The 15,777-nt window shown below is 40.8% G+C and overlaps 1 protein-coding gene and 1 non-coding gene across 2 annotated transcripts in view; one reads left to right on the forward strand and one right to left on the reverse strand.

Annotated features, from left to right (window-relative positions):
- The window catches only part of MB21D2 (Mab-21 domain containing 2), a 107,019-nt gene that overhangs the window by 25,746 nt on the left and 65,496 nt on the right, over positions 1-15,777 (forward strand). The gene's annotated exons all lie outside the window — the stretch shown is intronic.
- Positions 14,076-14,213, reverse strand: LOC119931063. Its single transcript, XR_005451930.1, has one exon. It is a non-coding gene; the product is annotated as a small nucleolar RNA SNORA7 (small nucleolar RNA).

Raw genomic sequence — 15,777 nt, forward strand, 5'->3', positions numbered from 1 at the left:
GAGCCCCCTCCTTCCTCTCCCCCTCCTCCCCCTCTCCATCCCTCCCGCCATACCTCCTTCCCTTCCCCACAGCACCTGTATATATGTATATATGTTTGTACGTATTTATTACTCTATTTTACTTGTACATATCTATTCTATTTATTTTATTTTGTTATGCTTTGTTTTGTTCTCTGTCTCCCCCTTCTAGACTGAGCGCCCACTGTTGGGTAGGGACTGTCTCTATATGGTGCCAAGTTGTACTTCCCAAGCGCTTAGTACAGTGCTCTGCACACAGTAAGCGCTCAATAAATACGATTGATTGATTGATTGACTCCCAGGCCTGTACTCTTTCCAATAGGTCACATTGCTTCAAATAAGTCGGGACTTGGAAAATGAAGCATCACTTCTCCCCTGAACTAGTATTGACTTTGGCAATTAAAGCAATGACAAGATAGAAATGAACTTCACCAAAGGCTCCCTATGCCACCTCAATATATTCCTGCTCCATGTCCATATCTTTTTCTTTCCTAGCTGTCTCCCCAAGAGTCGGCCTCTTGCATACTCTTAAAATCTTTCCCTCCACCTGTGCTATGGTTGCTGTCCCTTCTCCACTCTTAAAACAATTTGCCTTCTTTCACCACCCTTCCTGCTCGTCTTACTCATTTCCCTTGTCTTCAGACAAGCTCAGGTTTCTCCCATATTAGGAAAAAACCAAAGTCCGTTTTACCCCATCACACCCTTTAGCTTTAGCTTCCTCTTCTTGCTTCCATTCCTGTCTGAGTTCCTAACTATCTACTTTAAAGTTATTCACAGCTCTCTGTGTTTCTTATGTACTTTCTTCTGCTGCACTCCAGCACAGACTCTTTGCTCCTCCCAAGTTAACTTTTCCACTTCACCTTATGTAATCATTTGTCCCTCCAATCAATCAATCAATCAATCGTATTTATTGAGCGCTTACTATGTGCAGAGCACTGTACTAAGCGCTTGGGAAGTACAAATTAGCATCACATAGAGACAGTCCCTACCCAACAGTGGGCTCACAGTCTAAAAGGGGGAGACAGAGAACAGAACCAAACATACCAACAAAATAAAATAAGTAGGATAGAAATGTACAAGTAAAATAAATAAATAAATAAATAAATAGAGTAATAAATATGTACAACCATATATACATATATACAGGTGCTGTGGGGAAGGGAAGGAGGTAAGACGGGGGGATGGAGAGGGGGACGAGGGGGAGAGGAAAGAAGGGGCTCAGTCTGGGAAGGCCTCCTGGAGGAGGTGAGCTCTCAGCAGGGCCTTAAAGGGAGGAAGAGAGCTAGCTTGGCGGATGGGCAGAGGGAGGGCATTCCAGGCCCGGGGGATGACGTGGGCCGGGGGTCGATGGCGGGACAGGCGAGAGCGAGGTACAGTGAGGAGATTAGTGGTGGAGGAGCGGAGGGTGCGGGCTGGGCAGTAGAAGGAGAGAAGGGAGGTGAGGTAGGAGGGGGCGAGGTATGGAGAGCCTTGAAGCCCAGGGTGAGGAGTTTCTGCTTGATGCGCAGATTGATCGGTAGCCATTGGAGGTTTTTGAGGAGGGGAGTAATATGTCCAGAGCGTTTCTGGACAAAGATAATCCGGGCAGCAGCATGAAGTATGGATTGAAGTGGAGAGAGACACGAGGATGGGAGATCAGAGAGAAGGCTAGTGCAGTAGTCCAGACGGGATAGGATGAGAGCTTGAATTATCAGGGTAGCGGTTTGGATGGAGAGGAAAGGGCGGATCTTGGCAATGTTGCGGAGCTGAGACCGGCAGGTTTTGGTGACGGCTTGGATGTGAGGGGTGAATGAGAGAGCGGAGTCGAGGATGACACCAAGGTTGCGGGCTTGTGAGACGGGAAGGATGGTAGTGCCATCAACAGAGATGGGAAAGTCAGGGAGAGGACAAGGTTTGGGAGGGAAGACAAGGAGCTCAGTCTTCGACATGTTGCGCTTTAGGTGGCGGGCGGACATCCAGATGGAGATGTCCTGAAGGCAGGAGGAGATGCGAGCCTGGAGGGAGGGGGAGAGAGCAGGGGCAGAGATGTAAATCTGGGTGTCATCAGTGTAGAGATGATAGTTGAAGCCGTGGGAGCGAATGAGGTCACCAAGGGAGTGAGTGTATATTGAGAACAGAAGGGGACCAAGCACTGAACCTTGGGGAACCCCCACAGTAAGAGGATGGGAGGGGGAGGAGGAGCCTGCAAAAGAGACTGAGAAAGAACGACCAGAGAGATAAGAGGAGAACCAGGAGAGGACGGAGTCTGTGAAGCCAAGGTCAGATAACGTGTTGAGGAGAAGGGGGTGGTCCACAGTGTCAAAGGCAGCTGAGAGGTCGAGGAGGATTAGGACAGAGTATGAGCCGTTGGATTTGGCAAGCAGGAGGTCATTGGTGACCTTTGAGAGCGCAGTTTCTGTGGAATGAAGGGGACGGAAGCCAGACTGGAGGGGGTCGAGGAGAGAGTTGTTGTTGAGGAATTCTAGGCAGCGCGTGTAGACAACTCGTTCAAGGAGTTTGGAAAGGAATGGTAGGAGGGATATGGGACGGTAACTAGAAGGTGAGGTGGGGTCAAGAGAGGGTTTTTTTAGGATGGGAGAGACATGGGCATGTTTGAAGGCAGAGGGGAAGGAACCAGTGGAGAGTGAGCGGTTGAAGATGGAAGTTAAGGAGGGGAGAAGGGATGGAGCGAGAGATTTCATAAGATGAGAGGGAATGGGGTCAGAAGCACAGGTGGCCGGAGTAGCACTTGAGAGGAGGGAGGAGAGTTCCCCAGTCCATGTCTCTTCACACTTTCAAAGTCCACGTAAACCCCTACCCCATCTAAAAGGGGTGTTTGGTTTCCATCTTCCCCATCAGCCACCTTATATTACTTGCCTGTATTTCTGTGTACATGTAAATTAAATTGCTTACTTTTGTTTTTACCATTTTATATCTACTCTTTTTTTTCCTGTTTTATGTTTGGCAATTTAGAGCCACCTTCTGAGAAGCAGTATGGCTTAGTGGAAAGAGCATGCGCCTGGGTTCTAATCCTGGCTCTGCCACTTACTTGCTGTGTGACCATGAGCAAGTGACTTAGCTTCTCTGTGCCTCAGTTCCCTCGTCTGCAAAAAAAAAGATTTAGTACCCTTTCTCCCTCCTACTGAAACTCCGAGCCCCGTTTGGGACCAGGTTATCTTTTATCTATCCCAGCACTTAATAGAGTGCTTGACACATAGTAAGTGGTTTAACAAATATTATTATTATTATTCTCTGTTATACTGTAAGCTCCTTGAAAGCCTGGGCTGTTCCTAAGTGCTTAGTAAAGTGCTCTGTACGCAGTGAGTGCTCAATAAATACCATTGATTGATCAATTTTTATGGTGATAAGAAAGGATAATTCAGTTGGTTTGGTTCATGATTATTTCTAACTTATTCCCAAAAGGACTGACATTAGTAAGGTAAGGTGGTTTGAGCACTCTGGGACAAAAAAGTATATTCAGCATACTGCCTCCCCTCTCCCATCATCATTAATCGTTTGTTTGCTTGGGGTCCAGAGGATTTGAATTTGAATCTTCGAGGCTAAATGTAAATGGACCATTACCTCATTCTTTTGCAACAGGATGAGGATGGTACTCTGTGCACTAGGCCAGATTGCAAAGGTTTTCTGTTTGTTTTTTTTTAATCTTAGTACAGTGCTTTGCACACAGTAAGTGCTCAATAAATACCATGGATTAACATTTTCTTACACTGAACATTGTAACAGTGAGCACTGAAAGCCTGATGGCAAATTTAATTAACTGTTTTACTTTGCCGTTTTTTGGACTGATACTAAAGGCTCTCTGATCACATAAAGTCCTGTCCTTTCAGAAATCTTTAAATAAAGCTACCACCAGTTGACTTGAAATCAGACTAGCATTTATCAAGCACGTACTGGAGCTTGGTCATCTGCTAGGGAGCTGTAGACCAGCTCACTGCCTTGTGGAGAATTTACAATTTATTAACTGCCTGTTAGCAAGGTAGGGTCTTAGACCAATTTCCTCACCTGCCAAACTGGGAGGAAGTCAAGCATAGGAGGCAGGCATTGTGTTCTGCCTGAAATCAGTGGTAGAATTGGAGATAGACTTGGGGATACAACTTCCAGGCTTTAGACAGTAACAAGCATCTCTTGCAAATCACGTTACTAACCTCTCTTTTTTATGGTATTTGTTAAGTGCTTACTGTGTGTGAAACGCTACTCTAAGCACTGGGGTAGGTACAAGTTAAGTTGGTCACAGTCCCTGTCCCACACGGAGCTCAATTTAAGTAGGAGGGAGAACAGAAAAATTGAGGGACAGAGAATTTAAGTGATTTGCCCAAGGTCACAGAGAGAACAGTTGACAGAGCTGGAATTACAACCCAGGTGCTCTGACTCTCAGGCCTGTGCTCTTTCCACTAAGCCACGCTGCTTCTTAAGGTGAATTCCCCCACCAAGGCATGGCCTGGATTCATGGCCAATTCAAGGCCTCCAAGGCTGTTGAGACCACATCTCAGTAATTAGCTACTGAGCTGGAGGCACACGATCAAATGAAATAATGCTGTCAGATTTTTACTAGGGTAACAAATTGAATAACTCACCACCAACAGCTGTCCAGGGCTAATCTGTATTTGAAGTTTGATTTCACTGAAAATTTCTGGTTTGGAACCAAATCTAAACGGGATAATTCTAATGCAGTGGTAGTTCAGTATTAGTCATGAATGCAGGGACAATGAGCCCATTGTTGGGTAGGGACCGTCTCTATATGTTGCCAACTTGTACTTGCCAAGTGCTTATTACAGTGCTCTGCACACAGTAAGCGCTCAATAAATACGATTGAATGAATGAATGAATCAAAGCCATCCAATGCTAGTTCTGTCCCAGGTATCTGGATTCCCTCACATTTGGCTGACTACAGAAAATGTCTTGTCTTTTCTAGTATGTTGCCCTCTCCCGTCATCCCCCATCTATCACTCTACCTTAGGAGCCTCACGGTAATTCGTGGAGTTTAGGCAGGCTGGTATCAGAGTGAAGGAAACAGTAATGGGTCCCTACCACTATGTCAGTCAATTAGTTGTGTTTACTGAGCATCTACTGTCTGCAGAGCACTGTACTAAGAACTTGGAGGAGTCCAGTATAACAGAATTAGTAGTTGCTAATGCACAATAGCTTTCAATTGTGGGCAATTCTGGGCAAATAGACGATTCAGTCGTTTTGTAAAAAAAAAAATATATATATATATATATATATATATATATATATATATATATATTGTTAGGCTCCTGCCGCCACATGGATTTTTTGTTCCCTCATTCCTGCCATGTTCAGAAGTCCATGAAGGGACCTTGGATCCAGGCAGTGATTGGAAGTTATAGCTCAAGGTTGATTAATGGCAAAAGCAGGTAAACCAGTCCCATGAATACAGTCCCCCTTTCTTTGGATTGAAAATGAGAACACTTCTGTTTATGCCTTTAAGAATGGTGGGTTTTGGTTTTATTTTTGTTTTTTCTCCCCCATTTTCTTTCTCAATGAGGCAATGAGTAAGGGAGCCAAAGCTCAAAAAGACAAAGGAGTGAAAGAGCTAGGCTTTAAGAGAAAATGTTTTGACAAATCTCAGTCTCCACAAACCCAACTGGCACCAATCAAACTTCTTCATATCCTCATTTTCCTGTAAACATTTTTGGGGAAGTGCAGAGAATGGAGAAGTGGTTTTGCCTGAAACCACTTGAGAGAAAGCTTTTGTGGAGTTTTATGGGAAAATGTTTTTGCATCACTGGGTTTTTTATGTAGACATCAGGAAGTTGTCTCGTTACAATTCTTTCCCATTTACAGTTGCCCCCCCCGCCCCCCCCAACTCCCAAACCTCATTTGCCCAATATGATTTGACTAATGAAAGATACTTTTTGAGTGCTTACTGAATGCAGAGCACTGTACCAAATGGTTGGAGACTACAGTACTACAGACTTGGTAGACACATTCCCTACCCAAAAGGAGTTTGATGGGATTAGTAGGTCTTAAGTTTTTTTATGAAAAGTTGCCCCTCTGGTGGCTTCTCTTAATCGATGGTATTTGAGCACCTACTGTGCGCGGACCATTGTACTAAGCATTTGGGAAAGTACCATAAAAGAGAATTGGTAGACACATTCTCTGTTCACCCAGAGTTTGCAGTATAGAGGGGAATAATATGGTATAATTCACCCATATTGCTGTGTGCCTACATATGCTATGGATAATTTCAGAGTCTCCTTTCACCTTATCCAGTCCCTTCACAGTCCAGTATATCAATTAGTCAGTCATCTGTATCAGTGGTATAGTTTGCAGAGCACAGTACAAAGCACTTGGGAGGGTGCAGTACAACAGAAGTGGCAGACATGTTCCGTGCCTTCGACATGCTTGTAGTCTAGAGGATATTTGAGATATTGGACTAATTTTCAAAGAGCTTAATTTTACTAGAACAACATTAATGGAGATACGATATTTCACTTCCCTATTTCCCTGTAATATACAAGAACCTAAATACTTTGGTGATGTGTTTGTGAGTAAGCACTTAGTATAGTGCTGTACACATAGAACCTCTCAATAAATATGATTGATTATTGTTTTACCCAAAGTTAGTGGAGCAGATATGACTGAAAACAAACCATGCATAATTGAAAGTACATTCCACAGTAGGCTTACAAAGATTCTTTTGTTGTAGAATGCATTTATCATGTTGCACTACCTACTGCTGTTTTTAAATATGTTGATTTTCCCAAAGCTTCTGCTCAGTGAGAACAACTCTGTTCCTTATTGCCAAGAGCTAAGCCTCCCAATGAACCATTTCATGTTATGACACCACCTTTCCATGAGGGATTGTATTCTGATTGACCGTGGAGTACACATGTTGACAGGTATTTTCTGAGGTTGCCAATCTACCCGGACTCTTCAGACTCCGAGATTATCTTGAGTGGGCTGGTATGGGCTTGGGAAAGACCGATAATCTGTCTGTTACTTCACTTTAGTTGCCTCAGATTTGAAGGTATAATTTTATTTATATTAATGTCTGTCATCTCCTATAGACTGTAAGCTTGTTGTGGGCAGGGAATGTGTCTGTTGTTTTATGGTATTCTCCCAGGCACTTAGTACAGTTCTCTGCATACAGTAAGTGCTCAATAAATGCGATTAACTGACTGATTCATGCAGCATGATTCATAACATTTGCTTGGTGCAACCAGTCTGAGCACTGTTAGCGTTGGTCATGCTGTCTCCATGTTGAAATGACCATTTTTACTGTAACTTCTTTCTCCAAAACACATTCTCCCTGTGAAATCAATTCAGAAGTTCACTATTACTTGGACACGTCATACCTAAATTTTAGGCTAGAATTTCTCCCCATAATGATGTGGGAGAAATGTTTTCAAAGGGATTAGGTCTAAAGCACTGGGATTTCGTTCTGTTCCATTGTTAACCCAGATCCCGTTGTTGGGCAGGGATTGTCTCTATTTGTTGCCACATTATACTTTCCAAGCACTTAGTACAGTGCTGTGCATACAGTAAGTGCTCAATAAATGCGATTGAATGAATGAATCCAAGTGAAAGTTGCGTTTTTCTCACTTCCGCAGTTCGCAATTTTGTAAATTGGACTTTCATTGGAAACTCTGGTTCCACAGGAAGCAGCATGGCATAGTGGATAGAGCATGGGCCTGGAAGTCAGACGGTCATGGGTTCTAATCCTGACTCTGCCACTTGTCTGCTGTGTGACCTTGGGCAAGTCACTTCACTTCTCTGTGCCTCAGTTACCTCATCTGTAAAATGAGGATTGACACTGTGAGCCCCACATAGGACAGGGACTGTGTCCAACCTGATTTGGTGGTATCCACCCCAGTGCTTAGTACAGTATCTGGCACATAGTAAGCGCTTAACAAATACCACAATTATTATTATTATTATTATGGGCTAGGCCCAATCTAGGCAAGATTCTATTTGCCTGGGATCATTATGGGCTTGCCTAGCAGCAGGTGGATGGATTTAATGATCCCTTGAGTTCTCATCCATCCCAGAGCTATCCTTGAGGAAGAAGAACAGATGGTTTTGGAAGGATTTGCTTTAAATAGATGAGGCTCCAGTGTGGGCATTATTTGAGATGTCAAGAAAGGAGATGGATCCATGATACAGTATGTTCTTCAGTAATCTGGGTCTTCACTTCACATTTGGGACAAAATACAATAGCAGAAGTAGGGACCTTTCTTCAATAACTCAGATCCTTGTGGATATGGTGTGAGGTGATGTCAGAAGAAGTGGTTTGTGTGTATGTGACCTCGATGAGACATGAGTGTTATAACCAGAATTTCATAATATGGGGTGCTGTAAGAATACAACCCCAATGTTGTAGGAAAACTGACTGTATTTGGATTTTTTGGACTAATGGCACTAGAAATAATTAGGGATTAATTTTGTGAACTTGGAAAGGGGCATATTAGGAGTGGATAATATTTTCTTTCTCCTGGACCCCTTGTATTACTTTTGGGTTGTATGGTAGATTTTCTGAACATATATTTAAGCTCAAATTTGTGAAAGGCCTTCTTAGATATAGGAAGGGTATTTACTTTCTGGGCAAACACTTATTTGGAACAGACTGAACCCAGGCATAATAAACCTTCATTTCAGTAAATCTTTAAATTCAGCTGCTTTACCTCTTTATTACAGAAGCTGCCTTCATTTAAAGCATTTGTGCTGTGAGTCACGGGGTGGAGGAGGAGGGGGTTTGTGATGCTCTGAGGTACACTAAGTAGAAATCTCTTCATTATTTTAAATAGTCTTTATCAACAACTGTAGCTTTTTGCAACATATATGGCAGATGTTAGGGATTTTTATTGTTCTTCCTTGGTAAATATAGTTATAATTCAGGAGGGTAGTGGGAGAGCTGCTTATGCTGTCAATCTGTGATGTACTGACTTAATCTCTTGTGGCACATGACTGCTGAATGTCAAAACTGATCATTCGTTGCGTCAGCCTAGGCTTTCTGACATTTGCTTAGGTGTCTTCTGGGAAATTTTAGTTTAGGGAAGTTTATTTGCATATGGGTGACTCATTATTTGACTATAACTATTTATTCTGTTACTACAGTTTCTTAGTTTTGCCAGCTTGGAATGGATTTTAAACTGTATAGCACAGTGCCTTTAAAAGGACCTACACACTTTGTGCTGTATCAGACCAGCTATTAGATGCAAATTAACTAGAATTCCAAAAACAGAAGCCTACTCTCTTTTAAATACCACTCATTTACCCATGTTCCAAGTAGAACAATTTTTGAGGTCACTGTTTCTAATAAATATTTTTCTTCCTGCACTGATGTCTAGCCCATTGTATAGATCTATTGGAAACATTAGGGTAATTTAGAGCTACTTTTGGTATCTGTAATGGATTTCAGTTGTTGTAATATTAGTATTGGAGCTGCCCATACTAAACATATTAAAAGGCAGCCACAGTTTGTAAGGACACAATTTCCAAGTTTTCAGGAACTTCTAGCATTCATTCGCACCATCTAAAATTAAGACTCAGGAAGGAAGTCATTGTTTCAGTGTATTTTGGTATAAACCTCTGAGTATTTTTAGCAAAGTGAAGAATTTACACCTTGGAAGATCATGGTGTAAGCTGGAATTTTTAGTACTGAATAGTTATTGGATTGATTTAGCTTTATTTCTATTTGATGATTTGACACCTGTCCACATGTTTTGTTTTGTTGTCTGTCTCCCCCCTTCTAGACTGGTAGCCTATTGTTGGGTAGGGACCATCTTTATATGTTGCCAACTTGATCTTCCCAAGCGCTTAGTACAGTGCTCTGCACACAGTAAGCGCTCAGTAAATATGATTGAATGAATGAATGAATTGATTGGCCATTGATTGATTGATTGCTACAGGCATACTCCTTAGCTAAACTGGGGTCCTTCCAGTCGCAGTTTGGAAAAACATAAAGAGGTTTTGGAATTTTTTGAATGGTGTGTGTGTTTTGGGCTTGATTTTTAAGTTTCATGAGGCCTCATAATTTACTATGCCTTTTGAGTTCCTATTTATGCTGCTTTACTATTTGACTTTTTTTTAACCACCCCAAGAACTTTAATCATCTCTCTCAGATTAGTTTATTTCTTACTCTCCCTAGGGAACCTTATTATTCCAAAAGGATTTCATTGCATTATTTACCTTACTCCCATTCTTCAATTTTCAAATCCTCATTTATGGATAGGCATGCTTGTACTGTATCAATAGGCATTTGGCAAAAGAGTGAGAAAAGCAGTTTTTTTGACACGGGTGCATTTATTCTCCAGGGAAATGGCATTTTCAGTGAAATGATTCTATTTCTAAGAAGGTTGTTCTATAGACATAGCCTGATACCATAGTCACTTGATTTAAAAGTATTACTAGATTTATAGCTATGCAGCCTATGCAGGCAGTTCCACAATGGGTTAAAATGTGATTTTTCTTGTTTAAAATAGATTGCATGTGTTTTTCAATAAATGTAAAATTTGCACGCAGTCGATATGAGTTCACTTTTCCCTGAGATACCTAAAATGGCAAACAGATAGTTGCCACTTTTAGCCCTGTGTTTTTCTGAACGGTGGCAGGTGAGTCAGGGATGAGTTTGCCTTTCTGGGTTCATGCCTGTTGCCCCATGGAGTTCTGAGAATGAAAGTTTGGTCCAGACATCAGTCATCTATCAATCAGTCAATGGCATGTATTGAGTGCTTACAGTGTACACTCTATAAAGGAGAGTACAACATAATAGAGTTGGTAAATACGATCCCTGTCCCTAATTTTTTTTAAAATTCTAAACCATTTGGAAAATGTCAGTAGTGGTAACATTGACTTGGAGGAAACCTACCTGGTCATTCATATTTAATCTAGTGAGAATTGTGCAGACCTTCATAAAAAGTCCAAAAGCTAGAAAATGATCTAACCCAGAGTCTCCAATTGAGCACACAAATGGATATCCAAAATTGAATGAATGAATCAGTCAATTGTATTTATTGAGCACTTCCTGGGTGCAGAACACTGTACTCAGCACTTGTGAGAGTTCAATACAGCAGAGTTTGTAAACATGTTCCCCGTCCACAATGAGTTTTCAGTCTACAGGGGTAGACAGTCATTTTCATAAATAAATAATTTACACATATTTACATAAGTTCCTCAAGGGTACAGATCCAAGTGCATAGATGACCCAGAATAATGAATTACACCATTTCTCATAAATTAGCCTCAGATGGGCCTGAATGAATATATTTGTGGGTTGTTGGGGTTTTTTGTATTTGATGTACATGAGAATTATAAGAAGGCACCATATTACCACGTTAGAAAGATTTGGAAAGAAAAGAAGCATTATTTATGTTGTGAGGGCAATGATTTATTTGCTAGGGTTATATTCAGTTGTGCTTCAGAAATCCCCAGGCCTGACTGAATTTTATCTGTATTATTAATCAAACTCATTTTTCTTTTAATTGGTTTTCAGGGTAATTTGCTTCTCTTTTTTTTCTCAGCAATATGTTTCCATTTGAAGGTTTATTGATTAATTCTGCTTTTTGCTGAGCATATGTACTTTGAATAAGATATATAATTATTTGGTGTATTAGAGTTAGGGATAGGGAGTCAGAGCTGGAGGTTAAATCTCTGAGCACCAGCTTGACTCAGGCAATATGCATGTTCCTTATTGTACCTCAGTTTGACTAACTTTAAAATAAATTTAATGAATATATCCAGACAAGTGCTATGGGAATTGTTGTATGAAAATGTTTGGGTAAAAGATACTAGTGCTGATACCAATTAGGATTGTTTTGAAAGATGTTGTATGGATTCAAAATGATTATAATTGATAGTATAGATAGCAAATGCCCCCACACACTTCAATCAGTGGTATTTATTGAGTGTTTACTGTTTGTGGAACACTGTGCTAAGTGCCTGGGAGGGTGCAGTGTAACAGTTGGAAGACATGATCCCTTCCCACAGTGAGCACATTGATTGAGTTATTGTATATCTCTACAAATTATGGCATTGTGAAATAAAAACTAAACTCTCGGTAGTAGCAATTGAGTGATTGCTTTCTCTCCCTCCTACTTAGGCTGTGAGCCCCATCTGAGAGAGGGACTGTGTCTGATACGATTGTATTGTATCTACTCCAGCGCTTAGCATAGCTCCTGGCACATAGTAAGCGTATAGCAAGTAGAATTATTAGCTTGTGAAACTATTTTTATTCATGTCTGTCTCCCCTTATAGACTGCTAGTTTGTTGTGGGCAGGGAATGGCTGCCAACTCTGTTGTGTATATACTCTTTCAAGTACTTTAGTACAGTGCTCTGCAATTAATAAGCACTCAGTGAATATCATTGACTGTTTTGCTTTATCTGTAGCAATATTTGTATATACCAACTTCACTCACATAATTGCCTCCACTGCATATTCCTACCCCTCAGGTATAAGCTATAGAGCCCTTTAGGTTTCTTTTTTGAGATGTTGGGGAGCAAGCCAGGGTAAGAAGAGAAGGGAGGAGACATTACTGGAATTTATTGAGTACCTATTTAGGGAGCATTTGGGAGAGTGTAGTAGAAGTAAGATATGCAGTCTCTATTGCTACCTTACTTTTCTCTTCCTCTCACTGTTTTTTTCTCCTTTTTCCCCCTATGCCTCATTTTTCTCCTGCTTGCTCCCCTTAACTATTAGACTTAATGCTATACACATAGCCCTTTCCATGTGTTTATGTTGCAAAGAACATGAAGGAGTTATGCAAGTAAATATGGTAATAATAGTTTAATATGGTTTACCGAGCTACTTTTGCCTTTGAGACACATTCTGTATAATGTGTTTGTCCTGGCAAAATAGAACAGTTTTTCTCCCATGTGACATTTAACAGAGATAGTCTGCTGGAGGAGCAAGAGGATTTTAAATTAGCTTATTAGCTTTGTGGCTTCCAAATACAGCAGGAAGATAAAGACATTAAGCATTGGGCCAGTGTGACTTTTTATATTAAGCGTTTAGTATGGTGCTCTGCACACAGTAAGTGCTCAATAAATACGATTGAATGAATTAATGTCTGTCTCCCCCACTGTAGATTGTAAGGTCGTTGTGGGCAAGGAACACGTCTATTAATCGTTGTACTCTCTCAAGAACTTAGTACAGTGCTCTGCACATATGACCGAATGAATACAAATGGGTTGTGTGATGTGAATTGCACCCTAGGATTTAATTTGCAGATTTTACTTAATCATTGTTATTTCTAGAATTTTCATCTTCCAGTTCTCTGTGTGTGTGTGTGTGTGTGTGTGTGTGTGTGTGTGTGTGTGTGTGTGTGTGTGTGTGTGTGTGTGTGTAATTTTTGCATGCTGTCTTATTATCCAGGGCATATTAAGTTGAGCATTTTATTTTTAGACACCTGCCTTATAGGTCTCTAAATCAACAATGATAATACTCTATTCAAGTTTGAAATCTTTAAGTCTTCTGCTAACAATTTATAGCTTTAATTCTATTTGTTCTGATGATTTTGACACCTGTCTACATGTTTTATTTTGTTGTTTGTCTCCCCCTTCTAGACAGCGAGTCTGTTGTTGGGTAGGGACCGTCTCTATATGTTGCTGACTTGTACTTCCCAAACGCTTAGTATAGTGCTTTGCACACAGTAAGCGCTCAATAAATATGATTGAATGAATGAGTGAATGAATGAACAATTCATCAGCATCTTATTTTTTATAAAAGAAATATCTGGAGATACATTAGGGTGGTGACTTCTCAAAAGGCAAGAGATTAGGTCTGGGAATACCTCAGATCAAGTACTTGAAAAAAATAAAATGTATTAAGGAAGGAATTTTGTGTTTCGTGTCTATTGGTCTTTATAATCTTCAGTCTTGATTTGGGCTGTTGAGTTGTCTCTGACCAACAGCGACTCCATGGACACATCTCTCCCAGAACAGCCCACCTCCATCTGTAATCGTTCTGGTCGTGTACTCATAGAGTTTTATTGATAAAGGTACAGACGTGCTTTACCATTGCCTTCTGTGCAGTAATCTTGAGTCTCCGCCCTTGACTCTCTCCGGTACCACCGCTGTCCAGTACAGGTGAGTTTTGACTTGTAGCAAATTGCCTTCCACTCGCTAGCCACTGTCCAAGCTAGGAATGGAATGGATAGGCCTCTGCTTGACTCTCCCTCCCATAGTCGAGTCTGGTAGAGTACCAGAAACTCTCTAGGTGCGATCCTGAGACGGGATAGTCTTCAGTAGTGGCTGTCAAATCTTTTGAGCTTTTTATTTTTAAGCACATCTATGTAATCTTTTTGTCACATCAATATTCATGAGTCCCAGGAATTTGAGTTTCTCTTTTATTAGAAGTTTTAAAACAGATAACCCAAAGGAACTTACTTCTGTAGAAAGGAAGGTCCCGTAGTTGAAGGACATTATAAATCACGTGAAATTCACATGCTCAATAAATACCATTGATGCAGCACTAGTACTGTATATTTAGTATTATGCAATATTGGTTTAATAATGTGTTAAAAGCAGTCTTTTTGGTCTCTTAATGATGCTCAGCATTTGGTTGATCTTTAGATTGTTTTTGAGCCATGTTGCTGTCATCTAATCAGATCAGACACAGTCCCTGTCCCACATGGAGATAACAATCTAACTTTAAGTTAGGTGCCTTCATTCAGAAAAGCTGGAAAGGCATTGGCTAAGATTGGGAATTAAGCAGCCTGCTCCTTTTTGTAAACCTGAGTAATTTCCTGTATACAGTCTTGGATCAGTCAGTGCACTTCTCCTTGCCTCTTCTGTTAAATGAGAATTGGGGTAATAATGATGATCCTCAAATGGCAAATGAGGGTAAACCCTCTCTCTAGACAAATTCTGAGTCTTTGTCTACCAATTTGAAGGTGTCTGCTTCTTATTACCATGTTGTGAGCTTGTGAACAGACTCCTGGAAAGACTACATGGTTCAATTCACACATAGCATTTAAGGCTGGATGGTTGTATCCCACCTACCCCAAGGTGCTTTTTCTGGTTTCATATGTCCCATCATTCCAGCTGAAAATGCACACCTGTAAGCAAGAGCAAATGAGTGTTCAACTGGTGGGTTAAATTAATACCATTTCACACCACATGATTACATTTTTCAGGTGTATGAGCAAGACTTTTTTTTACCATTACAGGATGTTTTATTTCTTGTCTTGGGGAAGATTTCCAAGAATTTGACAATAGTATGAAGTGGGGAAGAGTAGTAGGGTTGTCCTTCCCTTTGAAGCAGTGTGGCCTAGTGAAAAGAACATGGGCCTAAGAGTCAGAGGACCTGGATTCTAATTTCCGCTCCTCCAGTTTTCTGTGTAACCTTGGGCAAGTCACTTAACTTCTTTGTACCTCAGTTACCGGATCTGTAAAATGGGGATTAAATACCTGTTGTCTCTCTTATTTAGATTGTGAGCTCCATGTGGGACATGGAGTGTGCCCAACCTGAATATATTGTATCTACGCCAGTGCTTTATACAGTGTCTATCAAATGCCACTTTTTTTAAAAAAGATGATGCTGCCAGTAGTGGGACTTTGAAATAGAATCACTTACATACCATCCCCAAGAATAATGCTGCAGTGTGTCTTTTTTGGCCACTTGTTATTTGAGTGAGCATTGCTCAGGCATCCATGGTTAGCGAAAATGTATGCCCTATTGAAGCAGGATAAATGCTTGAGTTGTTTGTATAGAAACGTTAAAAAAATGGAATAATATAATAGTAAAACACCATTTGGAAAATGTGCTGTTCAAATGGTAGTTGTAGTATCATTATTCA

The sequence above is a fragment of the Tachyglossus aculeatus genome, chromosome 7, assembly GCF_015852505.1.
Source record: "Tachyglossus aculeatus isolate mTacAcu1 chromosome 7, mTacAcu1.pri, whole genome shotgun sequence".
NCBI lineage: Eukaryota > Metazoa > Chordata > Mammalia > Monotremata > Tachyglossidae > Tachyglossus > Tachyglossus aculeatus.